Genomic DNA, 21179 nt, shown 5'->3' on the forward strand with positions numbered 1-21179 from the left:
ATACATAAATGATCTGGATGATGGGGTGGTAAATTGGATTAGTAAGTATGCCGATGATACTAAGGTAGGAGGTGTTGTGGATAATGAGGTGGATTTTCAAAGCTTGCAGGGAGATTTATGCTGGTTAGAAGAATGGGCAGATGGAGTTTAATGCTGAGAAGTGTGAGGTTCTACATTTTGGCAGGAATAATCCAAATAGAACATACAGCGTAAATGGTAGGGCATTGAGGAATGCAGAGGAACAGAGAGATTTAGGAATAACTGTGCATAGTTCTCTGAAAGTGGAGTCTCATGTCGATAGGGTGGTGAAGAGGGCTTTTGGAACGCTGGCCTTTATAAATCAAAGCATTGAGTACAGAAGTTGGGATGTAATGCTAAAGTTGTACAAGGCATTGGTAAGGCCAAATTTGGAATATTGTGTGCAGTTCTGGTCACTGAATTATAGGAAAGATATCAATAAATTAGAGAGAGTGCAGAGACAATTTACTAGGGTTTCAGCAATTAAGTTACAGAGAAAGGTTGAACAAGTTAGGTCTCTATTCATTGGAGCATAGAAGGTTGAGGGGGGATTTGATCGAGGTATTTAAAATTTTGAGAGGGATAGATAGAGTTGACGTGTACAGGCTGTTTCCATTGAGAGTAGGGGAGATTCAAACTAGAGGACATGATTTGAGAGTTAGGGGGCAGAAGTGTAAGGGAAACACGAGGGGGTATTTCTTTACTCAAAGAGTGATAGCTGTGTGGAATGAGCTTCCTGTAGAAGTAGTAGAGGCCAGTTCAGTTGTGTCATTTAAGGTAAAATTGGATAGGTATATGGACAGGAAAGGAGTGGAGGGTTATGGGCTGAGTGCGGGTAGGTGGGACTAGGTGAGGTTAAGGGTTCGGCACGGACTAGGAGGGCCAAGATGGCCTGTTTCCGTGCTGTGATTGTTATATGGTTATATGGTTATATGGTTAATGTTAATTTATTTTCAAGCCTGGCAAATATAACCTCGAAGATTGGAATAATGGGTCGTGCTAGAGCCGCCTGTCAGGCAGAAGGCATCATACATGACCTGTAACTGCTTGAGTCCCCAGTCTTCCAGATGTGTAGGACTGGAAAGGCTGAACCTCAGCAACTGAGAGGTATCCTGTGAGATGGAACAGGCTGTGAGTGGTGCCTAGGGTTCAACCAGCAGACGACAGTTTTAAATGTTTCTGATAGTCAGATAAGTAGAATCTATCTAAATAGTTATAAGTAAAACAAAATTTAAAAAATGATTAACATTTCAAAATATTTCATTGTAATTAAAATATGTTAAGGTTTTCTATAATCAAAATGTTTATAACTACAAAGTATTCTTGCTGAGTCCCATCTCAACACTTCTAGATGCTTATTTATTTTGGTAGTGTTTCAGCATTTACAACCTGTTTTTCTCAATCAATTCGGTTGGGTGGACTGAAGCTCTATACATTGCTATTTTTACATTTGCAGCATTTGCTTTGCAGGTGCAAGCTTACTGAAGCTGATAGTGATTTTTGAGGCAGTATTATTAGTGTTTAAATAAGGAAATGCTCTTGTGGGAAATGAACCTGTAACATTAAGCAGAAGTACTTAAGAGCTGCAGTCAGTCACCTCCCCTGTCGTGTTAAGCAATCCCTTGAAAGACATCTTGCTCTATTGCCTTGATCCTAATTGCTTTATAATTTCCGTCACTTCAAGTAGTTTGCAAATCAACACGAGTGAGGTGTGCAGAGCATACAATTATACTGAGGGGGCAGAAATATATGAATTCAAAAACCACAAGATTTTCTTGTTCCATCACAGTCAGATGTCACCTGCATCACTTTCAGCCACTGGTGCTTGAGTTCAGAGTGAATGTGAATTTGAAGCGTTAGATGAGCATCAAAGAAGCTGCAAGTGAATTCCATAAAACTATCATCCACCTGCTCTTTGGTAAAAGTATGCTGGAAGTTCAGTCAGGTTGCTCCTGATGGTTAGTTCCCCGTGACATTTGCATGAGTCTGTTGCTGACTGGCTAAACTTTCTTTCCAAAGCAAGCATTGGATCATGGAGAGTCAGGCTGTGAAGGGTGCCAGATCTTTAACCCTAGACTGGTATTCCAAATGCATGGGTTCAAATCTCTTCACACCACAGAAGGGGAATTCAAGTCTGGTTAATTAGATAAACAGGGAACATAATATAAACACTAGTAATGATACCATTAGTCATTTAGAGGAAATGGACATTGATGGCAAGTATGGTAGTGTATTGCAAAGCACAACGCTTTACAGTACAAATAACTCCGGTTTCAAATTCTGCTGCTTCATAGAAAACCTACAGCACATTACAGGCCCTTCGGCCCACAAAGCTGCGCTGAACATGTCCTTACCTTAGAAATTACCTAGGGTTACCTATAGCCCTCTATTTTTCTAAGCTCCATGTACCTGTCCAGGAGTCTCTTAAAAGACCCTATCATTTCCACCTCCACCACCGCTGCCGGCAGCCCATTCCACACACTCACCACTCTCTGAGTAAAAAAACTTACCCCTGGCATCTCCTCTGTACTTACTTCCAAGCACCTTAAAAACTGTGCTCTCTCGTGCTAGCCATTTCAGCCCTGGGAAAAAGCCTCTGACTATCCACACGTACAGAAGTAGGTCACCTGTACAGTTATCTGTACAGTTACCTGAGAACATCTATTCCCAATTTATGTTTCCAAGTTCCTGCCTGATAGCTTCATATTTCCTTTTACTCCAATTAAACACTTTCCTAACTCATCTGTTCCTATCCCTCTCCAATGCCATGGTAAAGGAGATAGAATTGTGATCACTATCTCCAAAATGCTCTCCCACTGAGAGACCTGACACCTGACCGGGTTCATTTCCCAATACCAGATCAAGTACAGCCTCTCCTCTTGTAGGCTTATCTACATATTGTGTCAGGAAACCTTCCTGAACACAGCTAACAGACTTCATCCCATCTAAACCCCTCACTCTAGCGAGATGCCAATCGATATTCGGGAAATTAAAATCTCGCACCACAACAACCCTGTTGTTATTACACCATTCCAGAATCTGTCTCCCTATCTGCTCCTTGATGTCCCTGTTACTATTGGGTGGTCTATAAAAAGCAGCCAATAGAGTTATTGACCCTTTCCTGTTCCTAACTTCCACCCACAGAGATAATCCCTCCATGACTTACTCCTTTTCTGCAGCCATGGCACTAACTCTGATCAACAGTACCATGACCCCTCCTCTTTTACCTCCCTCTCTGTCCTTTCTGAAACATCTAAAGCCTGGCACTCAAAGTAAACATTCCTGCTCCTGAACCATCCAATTCTCTGTCATGGCCACAACATTATAGCTCCAAGTACTGATCCACACTCTAAGCTCATCCACTTTGTTTACAATATTCCTTGCATTAAAATAGACACATTTCAAACCATTAGTCTGAGTGCATCCCTTCTCTGTCACCTGCCTATCCTCCCTCTCGCATTGTCTCCAAGCTTTCTCTATTTGTGAGCCAACCATCTCTTCCCCAGTCCCTTCAGTTTGGTTCCCACCCCTCAGCAATTCTTATTTAAACTCTCCCCAGTAGCCTTAGCAAACCTCCCCACCTGCTTATTGGTCGCCTTGGGACTCGGGTACAACCCATCCTTTTTGTACAGGTCACGCTTGCCCCAGGAGAGGTCCCAATGATCCAGAAATCTGAATCCCTGCCCCCTGCTCCAATCCATCAGCCATGCATTTATCCTGCACCTCATTCTAATCTTATACTTACTGTCACGTGGCACAGGCAGTAATCCTGAGATTACTACCTTTGAGGTCCTGCTTCTCAACCTCCTTCCTAACTCCCTGTAGTCTGTTTTCAGGACCTCCTCCCTTTTCCTACCTATGTCATTGGCACCAATACTTTGGCTGTTCTTATTCCCACTTCAGGATATCGCAGACACGATCAGGAACATCCCGGACCCTGGCACCTGGGAGGTAAACTACCATCCATGTTTGTTTCCGGCATCCACAGAATCGCCTGTCTGACCCCCTAACTATAGAGTCCCCCATCACTACTGCCTTCCTCTTCCTTTCCCTACCCTTCTGAGCCACAGAGCCAGACTCTGTGCCAGAGGCTCGACCACTGTTGCTCCCCCCAGGTAGGCCATCTCCCCCAGCAATACTCAAACAGGAGTACTTATTGTTAAGGGGGACAGCCACTGGGGTAAACTCTCTAGTGTCTGACTCTTGCCCTTCTTCCGCTTGACTGTGACCCACTTATCTGTCTCCCCAGGCCCCGGTGTGACTACCTGCCTGTAGCTCCTATCTATCACCTCCTCACTCTCCCTGGCCAGACGAAGGTCCTCGAGCTGCAGCTCCAGTTCCCTAACGGGGTCTCTAAGGAGCTGCAGCTTGACGCACCTGGCGCAGATGTGGCTGTCTGGGAGGCTGGGAGGCTTCCTTCACTTGTTTACTTCACTTTGCCACTATCTGTAAGGAGTGACCGTATGGGTTTCTTCCGGGTGCTCCGGTTTCCTCCCACAGCCCAAAGACATACTGATTGCTAGTTTAATTGGCCATTGGAAGTTGTCCCGTGATTAGGCTAGGTTAAATTGTGAAATTGCTTGAAGGGCCTAAAGGGCTGGTTCTATGCTGTATCTTAATTAATTAATAAACAAACAAACAAATAGTCAAAAGTAAAATTAAGTCTGTAGAGTGTAGTGAGTAAGATAATGGATAACATAATCAACATAAATGGTTTAATATGGTAATGTTAGTGACACAACTGTTCTAGTATGAAACTGAAATTACTTTTGTCAATACCAGTAGTCCAATGAAATTATCATTGTCCTTGTTGCTTCAGAAAAGAAATCTTGTCTTTCATCCTTATGTTTTCTATGGGCTCTCAAAGCAACATGGTTGACTTATTCATCCCTGGCCACCCTGGCCAGCAACCCAGTGTGCCAAAATCAGTTCTATTTGATTAGCAACATCCTCCTTTGTACCCCGATACAGAGCTCATGTTGGAATTAAAAAAGTTAATCACAGGAGGAAATGTCATGGATAATTTTCGGAAAGATGCAAATCAACCTAAAAATTATGGTAATTGCCATGTACCCAGGAGATAAGAGATATGCAGATGAAAATATATAACGATTCAGTGCTATGCAATTGACTTTCAGAGTAATGATATAGGCTCATGTTATTAAGCAGGTTATTCTTTGATAAAATGTCAAATTAAGACTGGTGTAGACTAACCTGTGTTCTCATCATTACTCTTGTGAACTGAGCTCTAATTCTGAGCAATAACTGAATGTGAGAATGTTTAAATTCTGGGGTTCATTTATTTCACATTTAATTGTAACCTGAGTTTAGTATTGCTTCACTATATGGAGTCATTTAAAACCTGACAATACATCTAGCTGCATTAATATATATCGTCAGAGCACACCACCATTAATAACAAACCACTGGTTTTGTTAAATTCCATACTATGATATGTGGAAGCCATTAACAGAGAAGCTCAATGTTTGCTTCAATTTGCATTGTGAGTATATTCATGAAAGAATGCAACTTCACTAAATGACAAACTTAAATTGTTCTCTGATTATACTAAAGAATGCATTTAGAAATAGGCTTGACATAATGTCTTCTTATCAATCATTCCAATTCCAAAATAGAATGGAAAACTTCCATAATGAAATGGTGTTACCTGATAATAAATAGTTACCTGACTAAGTGTTGATAAATTAGTCACAAGCTGACAGTGTTAATGAGTGAATGAGATGAAATAAATGTAGCACTAAGCTCTGGCTCACTGGAGTGAACACTGCATCACTTGTTAACTGTCCAAAAAAGCCTGTTGAATTCTTTCATTAGATCAGAAGAAAGAAAAAACTGATCACTTGTTTCTTATATGACATTTGGAACTAACAAGGGACAAGCAGATCAATGCTCAAGGTATAGAAGTCTACTGATGAGTTGCTGGTAAATGGGATTAGTATGAAGGACTAGTTGATGAACAGAGGGGTCTGCGTCTATGCTGCATGACTTAATGACTCCATTACACTTCAAGTAGTGATTTTATTAAGATGCAACATGAATAAATGTTTGGAATGACAAACAATAGTGCAGAAATGTCTGGCCCCATTGCCTCCATCTTTGTTCATTGGAGATCAGCTACACAACAGGTGAGTCAGCCAATGGGAATCTAGAAAGGCAAAAGCCATTTCAAAACACATGCCAAATCAGCACTGTGGGATGCTTTTCTTTTTGGAATGAGTGGGCTAGCAGATGAACGCAGGAAGATTCAAAGACAGGGACTCAGATGGGATTGATACTTGTCTGCAGGGGTTGATATCGTAGACTGAAGCTCAGATGGGGATTGGAAATGCAGATGTCGAAGCCCAGAGGCCAAATGGTGGAGGAAAGGCCGTGCGCGTAGGTGGGAGGGAGGAAAGGGGACTGCTTGCTGTTGTTTGTTGCTTGTTGTGTTCTCTGTTGTTCTGCCAAGCGTCATGGGCATGCTATGTTGGTGTCAGAAATTAAAGTGACACTTGAGGGCTGTCCCCTTCGGTGTGTTGATTGTCAGTACAAACTATGCAGTGCACTGTTGCGTTTCAATGTACATGTGATAGATAAATGAATCTGAATGTGAGGAACAGGACAGAGTGTCAGGAGGAAAACTGAAGTAAAAGATGAAAATATTCTCAAAACACTACTTGATATTCCTTACAGTTCAACAGACCTTTAGAGGAAGTTCTGGACTTTAGACTTGTTGATTCCTATGTTGGGGGAGGGGAAAAGGAACTTGAAGCAATTAAGATCAAGGATGACAACTGGAAGACCTAGTCCCTGAAAAAGCTCCAAAATGTAATTGCAGACCTCTCTTAGGTTCTTCCTTCTGGCAGGTGAATTTGCTGACTACAGTCCCTTAAGACATTGAAAAACCTGGCCCAAAAGGTCAAATCTAATCAGAGCAGGTAGAGCCAGAAACATCATGGCAGAGGGATTGATGTGAGTAGGTCAGGTAAATGGGATCGGTGATACTCCATATTGTGGTAGTTGGTCAATGATGTGGTGACTGGAGGTTTCTCCTGCTGCTGTACTGTACTATAAGTATTGGTTAAACTCTGCAGTAATATACAAAACATCTTGGAAGTATCACAGTATATAATCCTGCACTCCCGTGGAGGCTGAGCAGTTTAATTCATGATGGAGCAGCTGAGGCAAGCAATGAAAAACTCCAAATCACTTTCCTTCTCAGGGTCTCTTTAACTTGAGAGGGATGGCAGTGTTTTATAAAACACACACACACACACACACACACACACACACACACACACACACACACACACACACACCACACACACACACACACACACACCACACACACACACACACACACACACACACACACCACACACACACACACACACACACACACACACACACACACACACACACACACACACACACACACACACACATTTTTGATTATAATATTTCCAGACTCAAGCATGAGCATCTCTCTGGATAATCACAATGCGTTGAATGTAGTTTTGAGACAACAGGTGAAAATCAGGTCTAGTTTGGCAATGATGTCCTTGTTGAAATAGCACATAGCGCCATTTTCCAAGGGTTGAAAATGTAAGAACGTGAGCAGCAGGAGCTGGTTATCTGGTCTGATGAGCCTGGTCTGCCGTTCAACAAGATTATGGTGATCTGACCATGTACTCAAATTCACCTACCTGCCTCTTCCCTATAACTCTTAATTCCCTGTTGTGCAACCATCTCTCAACTGTGTCTTAAATATTTATATCTATATATATAGTGAGGTAGTCTCTACTGCTTGCCTGGGCAGAGAATTCCACCCATTCCCTACTCTCTGTGTAACACTTACCCAACAGGCTGGTATATGTCTAGGGGAAAAGGAGATCCAGCCACTCACCAACCCCGCCTTCCGTACACGCAGGTGCTGTGAGAATCAAGTTTATGCCGCGCGTACCACACAATATCAAACTCATACCAGATACCGTTACAGAATACACTTTAAAGATTTTACTAAAACTATAAGAGTACTATGCAATACAGTATATATGAAGGAAAAGAAGATAAAGTAAAAGGTGTCAACTTATCAAAGTTCAGTCAGTTTAGTGCACATCGTTGGAGCTCAACCATCGAACCATTTGACCCCTCGTCGCTTGCCTCCGACCTCCACGTCCTCGCACCTGGGACCACCCAGGTGGTCGACCGAGCAGTGCAGCGCACGTCCACCTTCCTCGGCGCCTCCTTCCTGCCTCCCCTGAAAAGACCGCAAAACCCCCAAGCTCCCAGCCTCACAAGACAAAATAATATTCCCCATTGCTTAACAAATGAATACAATCCTCATATATCAGCAAGTACAAAGCTAAACAACTGCGAGAGAAAACACTTATCAAACATAAAAGCATTCCTACTCCAGCAAACCAAAGAAGCCATTTTGATTAACATTCAGAGTACATTGTACACTGGGAATAACAATTTCTCCATCCTAAAACAATTCCCCCTAAGTCATGATGCTATGTCCATAAGTTCTAGCCCCACTTCCAGTGGAAGCAACTTTTGTGCCTCTATATTATCTATCCCTTTCATAATTTTATATGTTTCAATAAGATCCCCACTGATTTTTCTGAAATCCAATGAGAATTTTCACTGTTGACTTAATCTCTTCTCATAGGCTAATCTCCACAAATCCAGAGTTCACCTGGTTGAACTCCTGTGAACCCCCCTAAAGCCACCATATGTCCTGCCCTTCTTATCTTCCTAGAAACCTACATTTACTTTATCCGCCCGATTCTGCTTTACATAATCATATAAGCTTCCACTATCTGTGCCTCTATTTTGTGGTAGTTTACTTTCATAATTTATCTTTCCTTTCTTGATTGCTTTGTGGTGCTTTGTTGCCTTTTAAACTTCTCCCAATCTTTCAGTTTCCCACTGCTCTTGGCAAGTAGATATAATAGAAATGATTATATAGAAAATAATACCAGTAGAAAATTAGCCCTGGCAATATAGCTGTGACTTCAGGACAGGATGGAATATCTTCAATGACTTAAAATTACTAAATATTATCCTGCAGAAAGGAAATGGATGCAGAATTTAATAAAATATGAAATATTTTAACATGTAGAAAATTAAATATTATGTAAAACAAATAGTCTTCATTTGTGTGTTACAGCCTTTTCATTATTCACAAGTTAATCTAAACAGTATAAATAATTTTATTTTTTGATTGAAGAATTGAACTGCTGGTTTGATTTATGCTCATAATTACAATTCAGTGTAATATAATAAAGTCTATTGCTAGTTTCATTTGTCTCTGAGCTGAAGCAAAGTTATGGATAGCCATTTCTTAACCCACCAATAACTCCAAATGAAAATCCAATAGCTGCTTGAAAGATTGTCAGATCCTTTCTGCAGATTACAGAGGATGAAAGCAAGTGTCACCTAACTTGTAATCACGTCATCAGTATATTTTATGATACTCGAAGGCCTTTATTAAAGTATTACCCAAAGTCACTAAAGAAATGTAAATGTTTTGTAATAATATGGCAAGAGCTTCCAAAAGAATGTATGAAACAAAAACTTGCCAAGGATATTAATCAAAGCTAAACTAAATCACATTTTCCAGGTAGAACTGTTGGTCAACATTCAGAGATTAGTCTCGGAACAACCATGTTTTATTCATGCAATAGTAGAAAGGATTGTTTAATTAAATCATTCCCTCTACTTACCTATTTGTCAAGACTGAATGTCAAACAGAACTGGCACTTCCTTTTACTTGTTCACAGCAGGTCCCTGTCTCCCAAAAGATTATCTCCTGATCATTGACCACTTTTTAATAGAACATAGAATAGTACAGCACAGAAACATCATGTCTGTGACTAACATGCCAAGCTAGACTAATCCCATCTGCCTGTAGTGTCTTCCAATTAGAAGGAAGAGAGCTACAGGGATATGGCAATGCCTCGACTTGAAAACTCCCTTCCAAGTCACACGTAATCTTGATTTGAAAGTAAGTTGTCATTTATCCTATGCACTGGACAAGCTCTTTAAACTTCATATCCAATGGCACTGTAGGAGCGACATCATCAGAAGGACTACAACAGTTCATGCAAACTGCACACCACCAAATCCTCAACAGGGGGCACTGTGACTTGACTTTTGGATTGGGAAAGTTCCAAGTCTTGATCAAATATGGGGATGGAGTGAGGATTTTTCAAGTCTGGGGGTGAAGAGGAATGGGAGCTGGGTACTGGGAAGCCACATAATTTTCCCATTGCAGACCTACCTGTTGTGGGTTCTCCATGATGAGTGCCCTGTTCGGCTAGGTTATTATTAAGTTACAGCAAAGCAGCCATCACATGAATATAATAGGGAGGCCAGCTACATCACGGCCACTAGTTCCCCCCCCCCACCATCAAGACCATCTTCAAGCAGGTGACCTCCTTAATGAAGGACTCCCACCATCCAGGACATGCACTTATCTCATTACTACTAACTAGGAGGTGATGCAGGAGCCTGAAGACACACACTCATCTTAGGAACAGCTTCTTCCCCTCCACCATCAGATTTCTGAATGGATTATGAGCTCATGAACATTACTTCACTATTTTGCTCTCTTTTTGCACTATGTATTTTATTCTTATTATAATTTAGATAATTTTTATGTATGGCATTGTATTGCTGCAAAACAACAAATTTCACAATACTTGTCAGTGATAATAAACCTGACTCTGATTCTGTGAAGGTGTACTTCTTCGTGAGTGAACCGCACCATCCACAAGCCAGATACATGGGCCATGACAATCATAGAAATGGCATCCAGGCTTGGTTTGCACATGACTTGAAATGTCCTGGTGGAACTGTACCGTGCTGTGTGCATAACCCTGTGCTGTGTGATACCAGCGGGATAACTGACTCATCATGACCTGAAGGAAAAAGCTGCATATGTAAGTAATTTTCTTCCAGTCCTCTCTATGCTCAGGACTTGTAATACCGGAATGGAAAGTTGTTAATATCTATTTATTATTTTAGAAGGAAGGTAGGGCTGAAGTGTGAGTCTGGAGAAGGAATTTGGGTCTTGAGTGTCTGGGGGGAGTTTAGGAGGGAAAGGGTTAGGGTTTTACTGTAGAGTTGCTTGGGACTGGGAAATAGGAGCAGTGATAGGTACGGTTAGTAAGGAAGAGCTACATTTTATTTATTCAGTGGACCGATTTGAAGCAGACTCCAGTATTGAACTCCACAGCCCTTTAACAAATAATGAGGAGTTCTGAGATATCCTGTGAAGGCTTGAGCCTGCAAAACCCTGGCATGCACCTGTAGTCAATCCATGTATAAACGGAAGTTATGGCAGTGATATCCAAACTGGGACGCCTGTTTTCATGACTGATGTCATGTGATTTTGTAAGTATTGAGGAACATGAGTCAAAGGCAGACAAGCGGCTCCAAGGTACAGATTAGTCATGATCAAAATGAATAGAAGGATGGCTTAGACTGTCTTTTTATATTCCCAGGACCATTAGTAAAGGAGGAAAGCAATCTAAATGGAACTTGATCCTCATTTATGTATTTCTATTTCCCTCCCACGCAGCTGCCAATCCCAGTGAGGTTTTGCAATAAATTCATATTTATAATTTCCAGCATTTGCATTACTAAGCTTTTATCAGAAATATAAAGTTTTGCGTTGATCTTCCATACCTGATGTCTTCAAAGTGACCAAAAGTACCTTTTAGCATATTAAATACTTTTAAAGTACAGTCACTGTAGTATTCCATTAGCACAGAGCAAGCTCTCGCAAGCTATACAGTAACAGTGGCCTGACGATCACACTTTTGTTTTAAGAGGATAAATATTGGCAGAAACACTACACCTAGTTAGTCTGTCTTTCTCACTTTTTTAAAAAATAAAAGGCCTCATGTTCTAACTTCCTTAACTTTCACTGATAGAGAGATTAACAAATTAATCAAAACATTTGGCATCTGGCATGAGCAGTTAGAGCTGTAGCCTGTACTATCTTTTCAGAGCAAATTCAGCCGAAGGCAGATGGCATTTGTTTCCAAAAACACTGACATAAACTTTTTAGTATTATTACATCAAAAATATGAGCAGATGTAGGCCACTGAACCCTTTTAACCTGATCTTTATTAAATATAATCATGGTTTAACACCCAACCCCTCTTCTAGCTTTCTCCCAAAACCACTCAATCCCTGTAACTCTCAGAATATATAACTCTTTCCAGAATATTTCTACTGATTTAGCTTCAACTGCTCTCCACAGTAGAGAATTCGGCAGGTTCACTACACACTGAAAGAAGAGATTTCTCCTTCTCAGTCTTGTAGTTTGGCTCATTGTTAGACAGTGATTCCTACTCTTGGACTCACCTGCCATCAGGAATACCTTACTTGCAGCTAATCTGTTCAGTCTAGTTAGAAGTTTGTAGGTTTCCACCCATTATCCTACTGTCCAGTGAATATAGTCCTTACCGATTCAACTTGCCCTTATTGTCAGCCCTACTGTACTTATGTTCCTCCAGTTTTCATTTACAGTATCTCTCTCCTTGGTCTCTACCACACAGTCTCTTTTTCTGCAATGCTTCTGTTGATTTTTCACAGTTCTAGTCCCTGGTATTTATTGGGATTTCCATGTGATCTTTATTAATACTGATGCCATCATTTTCACTCCCACCAATGACAAAAGCAGCAAAGCTCAGATACAAAGAGCGTTGCCACAAGAAAGCATCATCAAGGACCCCGACCATCTCGGCCACACTCTCTTCTCACTGCTACCATCGGGAAGGAGGTACAGGAACCTTAGGTCCCAAATCAATAGGTTCAAGAACAGTTATTGCCCTTCAACGATCAGTCTCCTGAGCCAGTTTTGGCACAACACTGAACTGATTATTGAACACAATCTGTGGACTCACTTGCAAGGATTCTACAGCTCATGATCTCAGATCTATTTATTTGTTTATTTATTTATTTATTATTACTTGTTTCTTTTTGTATTTGCACAATTTGTCAGTGTTTGTGTATAGTTTTCCATTCATTCTATTGTACTTTGTTCTACAGCAAATGGCTTCACGAAAATCTCAGGGAGTATTTAATGATGTATACTGTACATCATGTCGAAAATGAATTGACTTTGAGGCAAGCTGCAAGACCTGAAGACTATGGTTCAAAAATAAAAAAAAATGCTCTTGCTGAAATCTGAAATAAAAAATATGAAATCATTGGAAAGACTCAGCCGGCCAGGCTATACATGTATACCATATGTATATGCTAGACTGAGTTTGCACCGTGGACAAAATCTTTGGCTGCTGCGGTGAGACTAGATTTTTTTACACTAAGGGTAGATAAGTCTCATCAGAATGATTAGAGAAATGATGTGTTGTGATGGCAGTGAGTACTGGAAGTTTCGCAGTATGGAAATGTGATTTTAATATTGGTCAGTAAATTCTGATGGTGTAAATAGAAGTGGGCTGATTTACCAAAGAATGTTATAAAAATACATGCCATCAGCCTCAGGAAATTAATCAGATTGAAGAGCAGTCCAAAGGGAGGATCATTAGATCAGGTAATGAGGCGAGAAGATGGGTGTTAGTGTGTGGACAAAGATTGCCACTGGTCTGTGATGTCAGCTTGCTTTCATATCTACAGACACTGCTTGGCCTGATAAGTGACACCAGCATTACTATTTTTATTTTAAGCGAGGTGACAGTGCTTTAACGTTTAGGAAGTGGATCAAAAATCCCCAAGCCCTGGCTCAATTGTATCACTAATCTCCTTCCCACCACCCATCTGGGTCTCCAAAACACATTTTATTCCAGTGACTAATCAGTTACTGTCTCTGACACATGCCTCAATGGTGCTGACATATCCCTACAACCCATCCTTTTAACTCAACTTCTCACCCTCAAAGGTTTTATCTTATCTAACACTCCTGCTCTATTACCCAATTTGAGTATTTATGGTATGTCTTTCTCTGTGAACTATTCTATATGAGAAAAGGCCTGTCTGCCCATATGCACTCTATTACTCACAGTGCCTTCTGTACAAGAATTTTGATGCAGGTGTGATGGCACAAAACTCACATGGGACCAGTCCTTCTGTGTGATTGAATTTCTGGGCCTTACTATTTAGGTTAGAAAATAACATAAATGGATAGTTATAGAACTTGTCCCCTGGTTACAGTGGAATTCATTCCTGTGATAAACTAGAACTGTGGCTGCAAGTTCCCAGGTGGTAGAAGATACCTTCAGCTCCTTAGCAGGCAGAAAATCAGAAAATATATGGGCTGTACACAAGTCAGGTGCTTGCAAGATGGGTGAGAACCTTTAAACGCAATCTTGATCAATCAGTTAAAATTCTGCTTTCTTAATGCAAAGCTCAATTGGAAAATATTAACTTCATTTCTTTAAAGAAATCACACTTATTTCAGTCTCTCAAATAAGAACTCAACCCAAGTTTTATTTATTGCTCACTTATGTAAACTATACATGTTTGGATCTCCTTGAGGAGTTTCGATCAATTGTTGCTTGGCCCTGGTGTATTGATAAATCTGAATCTGTCTGGCAGCTGGTCAGCAGAACTACAATTTTAATTCCTGTAATATTATCCACTTGTACTCATGCCCATCTTTCTGGTGTTAATCTTCACCCTCCCTTGCACCTATTATGCTCAGCATCCAGCCAAGATTTGCACTGTTTTGGACCTTTGTACTGCCTGTTTCAGCAGACCTTACCACAACACCATATGCTCTAGCTCACACTGTACTTTGATAATCCTAGATTACAATTCCTATGTTCTCCCAGCTTCATAATCAAAAATAATCTTTTAACCAATATGTCCTTGCTCTTTAGATAACTCTTCCCAACTGAGTTCACTGGTACTTTGCTCTTTTACATCAAACGCTGCCTGAAAACTAATAGGCATAAATTTTGAGTGATAATGACTTGGCTACATCTCTTAGATCTTGCCTGAATTTGATTTACATTTCATTCAGTAGAAGGAAGAATTGCAAGAGATTTAAGACAGACTCTGCTGGGTGGGATGCACTTACGTTTCACTCACACAAATCAAAAGTACCCCTGTAAAGTTAACAGGATCTTCAATTGCCATTCCCACCCCTTCATTCCTTCCTCCTTGCTGTTTCATTCCTCATCTATTTCTGCCAAATGTCCCCTGTGAATGATATGTATCAAAGTGACTGTCATCACTGATAATACATAAAATAACTGACATAACTGGGTCCAGAACACACGCATTTTTATGACTCAAGCAATGTTTTTTATTTTACTTGTGCACTGTCCTGGTCTGAACAGAAAACTGCTATTTTTATACAAAATCTTTACTGTGTATCATTTATGGATATTAATAATTGTAAATTGTAAATGTCTGAATTTCTTACTTGCAAGATCAATCGCTCCACAATAAAGGTGTTAAAGTCAGTTGAATCTTCAAAGGGACATCGATGATATTTTGAAGTTAGTGAAGACAAGAGAGCCTTAGTTGTTGGGTATGTTTCACCCCCATTGTGTGAAGGAGTGCTATGCTTCAGGAACATCCCACTGAAAAAGTCTCACTACAGTGGCCTCACTCCTATGGCTTGAGTACGACTGCCACAGTCAACCCAGCCCATCTTGTCTGTAGCAAGCAGGGGTGTCTCTGGCAGTCTCAGTTTCAAAGGTTTACAACTGCCCAGGCTATCCTTGTCTTACTGTGACTTCCACATTTTTGAAAAAGGTTGCTGATATCTGGCCTTAATTAAGGCTTTCATGTAGCAAGTTTTTAAGTTGCAGTGACAAAATATGAACAGCAGCAGGAGTGGGAAATAAATTTGCACTTTAAATCTGATTCTTGTGGTCTTGTACTATTGTCATTCAGAGCCTGTGGACTGCCAAGATAATATTCAGACTATTCATTATTCTTCATAGGAGAAAGGGGGAAATGAAAAACTGTCCTGCATAATGAAAAGCTCAAAAGATATACTATCACTTTTCCATATACAAAAAATGTTGGTATAATGAATATATTTTTCATTTCAATTGAAATTTGTCATTTTCCCATTGATTGTATGGGGAAAAGAGATAAAATGATTATTAAATTAGAGAATATAAGTGCTGGGAAATAGAAAATGTCACTGAAACATCAAATGGCAGAAGAGCATTATTTATGGATTAGCATTCAAAAGATATTTATAGAAAATGGTTCTACCACAATTTTGGAAATATATTTCCCTTTATTCCTTTCAGTTAAATTAACAGCATTATGAACATTTGTCATTGGTTTACTGTATAGTTTTGTTAATGATGTTTCCTAAAATTCAACTTTTTTTTAACACCACTCAATTAATTATAACATTAGTCACTATACCAGAGAAAGGTTTCATAAAGGTAAGGAGAGAAAATGGAGAAGCAAAGATTTCACGTCTAATTAGATGGTGGAACGGAAAGATTCCATTGTTGAGGTGGAATTTGAGCATGCAGAAGAGATTGGCTGTGTAACCCTCTCTATGGGCTCATATACAAACCTGGCTCATTAGCGAGCTTTGCTGACGGCCAAACGACTCAGCGGTGAGAAATGTTCCTATCGTAAACAATATACATCTGGGGTCAGTATGATTTGGGGTTCAACCGAACAGGAACATAGTGATGTTCTGATTAAAGAAACCTAGATTTGAGCGAATGCTGTGTAAATACTGCCCATACACAATAGTTGGTCGGCAAGAAATAACAGATTGTACACCACATAAAATTATAAAGTATATTTACAAATTTCAGCTTTATTAAACAGTTAATAGGAAAAAGGAAAGAGAAAGAAACTAAAAGGGCCCATTCCAGTTAAACCAATCCAATGTGTACATCACTGTTGGAACTTATACTGGAGTTGTCTTTTTCTCACTCACTGGACTCATGGTCTGCATGAAAGCACAAGTCACATTCTCTACTTCCACCAAAGTCCATCTCAAACAAACCGGTCACCCTCAGGAGCAATGGTCCTTCCTCCTCGAAGCAAATCACCTACACAGAGCACTGTACAATGGGGACTCTCCTTCCAATGACATTCTGCACCAACTTCCATTCTATCCCACTCCACAGCTCCCATCAAAAGACCCCAGACTGGACTACTATCCATCTCAAAACACTCTCTGCTCCACTCTCTCTAGATCTTTCTCCCAATCCCACCATCCTGATCGGCTAACACATATTCCTAAGTTGAACAACATGGTGTCTTATCTTTAGCCAAAATCAAAACATACATCCAGCAGGACACATTGCTTTTGCAGAAAACTGCTAAAAGGAAATACCTACAGCACAGCAGTAGAAAACTTAACTAGGGCATTACAGCATGTATGACATTGTGGGCATCATTGATTTATGGCTGATAGAAGATCAGCTGGGAGCTTAACTTCCAAGGATATACATTATATTGGAAGGGCAGACAGGTAGGCAGAAAAAGTGGGGTGGCTCTCTCATTAAAAAAAGGAAATCAAATCCTTAGAAAGAGGTGATACATGATTGATTGATTGAAAGATGTAGAATCCTTGTGGGTAGGGTTGAGAAACTGCAAGGGTAAAAAGATCCTAATGGAAGTTATATACAGGCCTCCAGTCAGTAGCCAGGATATGGGCTACAAATTAAAACTGAAGGTAGAAAAGGCATATAATAAGGGCAATGTTATGATAGTCACGTGGATTCCAATATCCAGGTAGATTGGGAAAATCAGGTTGCCGGATCCTAAGAGAGGGAATTTGTAGAATGCCTACAGGATAGCTATTTAAAGCAGCTTATGGCTGAGTCCACTGGAGGAAAGACAGTTCTGGATTTTGGAGTTGTGTAATGAAGCAGATTTAATTAGGGAGGTGTTTGATAAGGTAAAGGAACCCTTAGGAGGCAGTGATAGAATTCACTCTGCAGATTGTGAGGGTGAAGATAAAATCAGATGTATCAGTATTACTGTGGAATACAGCATATTGCAAAGGCGTGAGAAAGGATTGGCCAAAGCTCATTGGAAGGTGTCTTAGCCAGGATGATGGCAGAACAGCAATGGCTGATTTCTGGGGGCAGTTTTGAAGGTGCTGGATAGTTACATTCCAACGACGAAGAAATATTCTATAGGAAGAATGAGGCAACTGTGTCTGACATGGGAAGTCAAAGACAGCATAAAGAAAAAAACAAGACATGTAATAAAGCAAAAAATAGTGGGAATTTAGAGGACTGGGAATTCAAAAATATCAAAGAGAGCACCAAAAGTTTTGTCAGATATATAAAGCATAAAACAGAGTCGCAGGTGGATCTTGGACCACTGGAAAAGGACACCGGAGAAGTAGTCATGGGCGATAAATAAACAGTGGATGGACTTAATAAGTTTTTTGCATCAGTCTTCACCCTGGACGGTACTAGCAGTATGCCAAAGAAGTGGTATTGTCAGGGTGAAAAAGTGAGTGTAGTTGCTATTAATAAAAAGGTACTTGGAAAGCTGAAAGGCCTAAAGGTGGATAAGTCACCTGGACCAGATGGACGACACACCAGGGTTCTGAAAGAGGTGGCTGAAGAGACTGTGGAGGCTTTAGTAATGACCTTTCAAGGATCACTAGATTCTGGCATAGTTCCTGAGGACTGGAAAATTGTAAATGTTACTCCACTCTTTAAGAAGGACGGGAGGCAGAAGAAAGAAAATTATAGACCGGTCAACCTGACTTCATTGGTTAAGTGTGAGGTTTCGGGGTATTTGGAGGCACATGATAAAATAGGCCAAAGTCAGCATGATTTTCTAAAGAGGAAATCTTGCTTGACATATCTGTTGGAATTCTTTGAGGAAACAACTGATGGCATAGACAAAGGGGAGTCAGTGGATGTTGTTTATTTGGATTTTCAGAAGACCTTTGACAAGGTGTTGTTACGTATCCCGTAACTAGATAACTTACCAGCAAAGATAGAGAGGTCCGTTGAAGTCTGATGTCACTATTTTCAAACGTTTTTATTTATTAAGGGGCACAAAAGTAGGGTGAATACAAACATTCAGATAATGCACGTCGTCAATACTCAATCTAAAGTGCGGGTATAGTAATAATCATCATTAAGAAGTAATCTCGACTGTTGTCTAGGGGATAATATATTGTCCGTTGGAAATATAAAAGTCACTCAGAAGTCTGCAGACTTTAGCCTTTCGGAGAATCGCTGGGTTTCATGTGTTTTAGAGGGATCGGTGAAAACGAAAAGAAAACTTGCCCGGGTCTTTATGAGGCCACTCAGTAAAATCAGGGGAGTGTTGTTTTCCCTGTTGTTAGTTCGAAGTCCTTCTCGGTATCATCAGCCACCCGCTCCCTAGGCCAAAGGAGTTAGGAGCGCACGTGGGATTGAGTGGCTTCCAGCTCTCACGGGAGCACTGAGCGAGGGTCTCCTTCGGGTGCGTCTCTCTGGGGGTACTACCTCCTGCAGTCCTCTTTTATCTTTACTTGCAGAGTTGTAGGTGTCCATCAAAGTAGGGTGATACAATCTCCACCCCCACATTGCCTGAGGGTGTCCATATCCATGGTAGCTGTCACGTAGCAGGGACATGCACGTCACACAGGTGCCTCTAAGAACAATGGCCAAAACCGTTGCATTGTCTCTCACTTCCGAGACCCGAATTAATAGCGATCTTGCGATTCTCCGGAAGGAGGGGGCTGCTTCCGCTCCTTCGGCCCCTCAGAGCTGTGGTACATTCATAACAGTGTCATACATGACACTGCTTAACAATTTAGAGTCCATGGTATTACAGGAAAGGAATTAGAATGGATGCCAGGAGACAAAGAGTGGAAATAAAGAGGCCTCTTCTGATTGCCTGCCAGGGACTAGTGGTGTGCCACAGGGGTTGGTTTTGGGACCGCTTCTTCTCACGTAGTATGTCAATGATTTGCTGAAGGAATTGATGGCTTTGTGGTCTAGTTTGCAGATGATATGAAGATAGAAGGTAGGTGGTGTTGAGGAAGCAGGGTGTCTGTAGGAGGAATTAAACAGATTGGGAAATGCACAAATAAGTGGTAGATGGAGTATAATGCAGGGAAGTGCACATTTATGCAACTTGGCTGAAGGAATAAAGGCAAGGATTTTTTGTTAAGTGGGAAAACTTTCAAAAATTAGAAGTGGAAAGGGACTTGGGAGTTCTTATGCAGGAATCCGTAAAGATTAACTTGCAGATAGTGTTGGCAAAAGCAATGTTTGCATTCAATTTGTGAGGATTAGAACACAAGTGCAAGAGTGCAATACTGAAACTTTGTATGGCATTGATTAGTCTGCACTTGGAGTATTGTGAGAAGTTGTGGACCCTTTATTTAGGATGAGGTTTTGGCTTAGGAGAAGGTTCCAGAGGAGGTTCTCAAGAATGATTCTGGGAATGAAAGTGTTAATGTATGAGGAGTATTTAATGACTTTGGGCCTGTAATTGCTAGAGTTTAGAAGAATGGTGGAGGCGGTGGGGGGGGGGGGGGGGGGTGGTATCTCATTGAAATCTATTGAATACTGGAAGGCCTAGATTGAATTGATATGGAGAGTTTGTTTTCTATTGTGGGTATCAGACCAGAGGACACTACCTCAGAAGAGACAAACACCCATTTAGAACAGAGGTGAGGAGATGTTTCTTTAACCAGATGGTGGTGAATCCGTGGAATTCGTTGCCATGGATGGTTGTTTAGCCAAGTTAGTGAGTGTATTTAAAGTGGAGGCTGATAAGTTTTTAATTAGTCAGGGCGTCAAAGGTTACGGGAAGAATGCAGGAGAATGAAGTTGAGAGGGATAGTATATCAGCTATGATAGAATGGTGGAGCAGATCTAATGGGCCAAATGGCCTAATTATGCCCCTATGTCACATGGTCTTATGTGTCAAAGCAATCAAAACTCAAAGGAAAAGAGGAAGATTAACCTGTACATAAATTAGAGATGAAGCAGAGCATCAAGGAATTGTAATGCAAAATAGAAAATCATAAATACTTGGCTTTGTGGAACAGAAGTGAGAGTTAGTCAGCCACATCATATCCCTTGAATATACTGGATACTGCATATTGCATGTAGTTGGATTTTTAGATCAATTTTTATTCAACACGATTCCTATCGCTCTAGAGATGCTACTCACCCACAGAGTTGCAAAGCAGATTGCTAACTGAGAAGGCCTCAAGTCTATCA

The 21179-nt window shown here is 40.7% G+C and overlaps 1 protein-coding gene across 3 annotated transcripts in view; it reads right to left on the reverse strand.

Annotated features, from left to right (window-relative positions):
* kcnip4a (potassium voltage-gated channel interacting protein 4a) overlaps positions 1-21179 on the reverse strand; it is a 283163-nt gene that overhangs the window by 114394 nt on the left and 147590 nt on the right. The window lies entirely within an intron of this gene.

Source organism: Hypanus sabinus, chromosome 14 (genome assembly GCF_030144855.1).
Source record: "Hypanus sabinus isolate sHypSab1 chromosome 14, sHypSab1.hap1, whole genome shotgun sequence".
NCBI classification, from domain to species: Eukaryota; Metazoa; Chordata; class Chondrichthyes; order Myliobatiformes; family Dasyatidae; genus Hypanus; species Hypanus sabinus.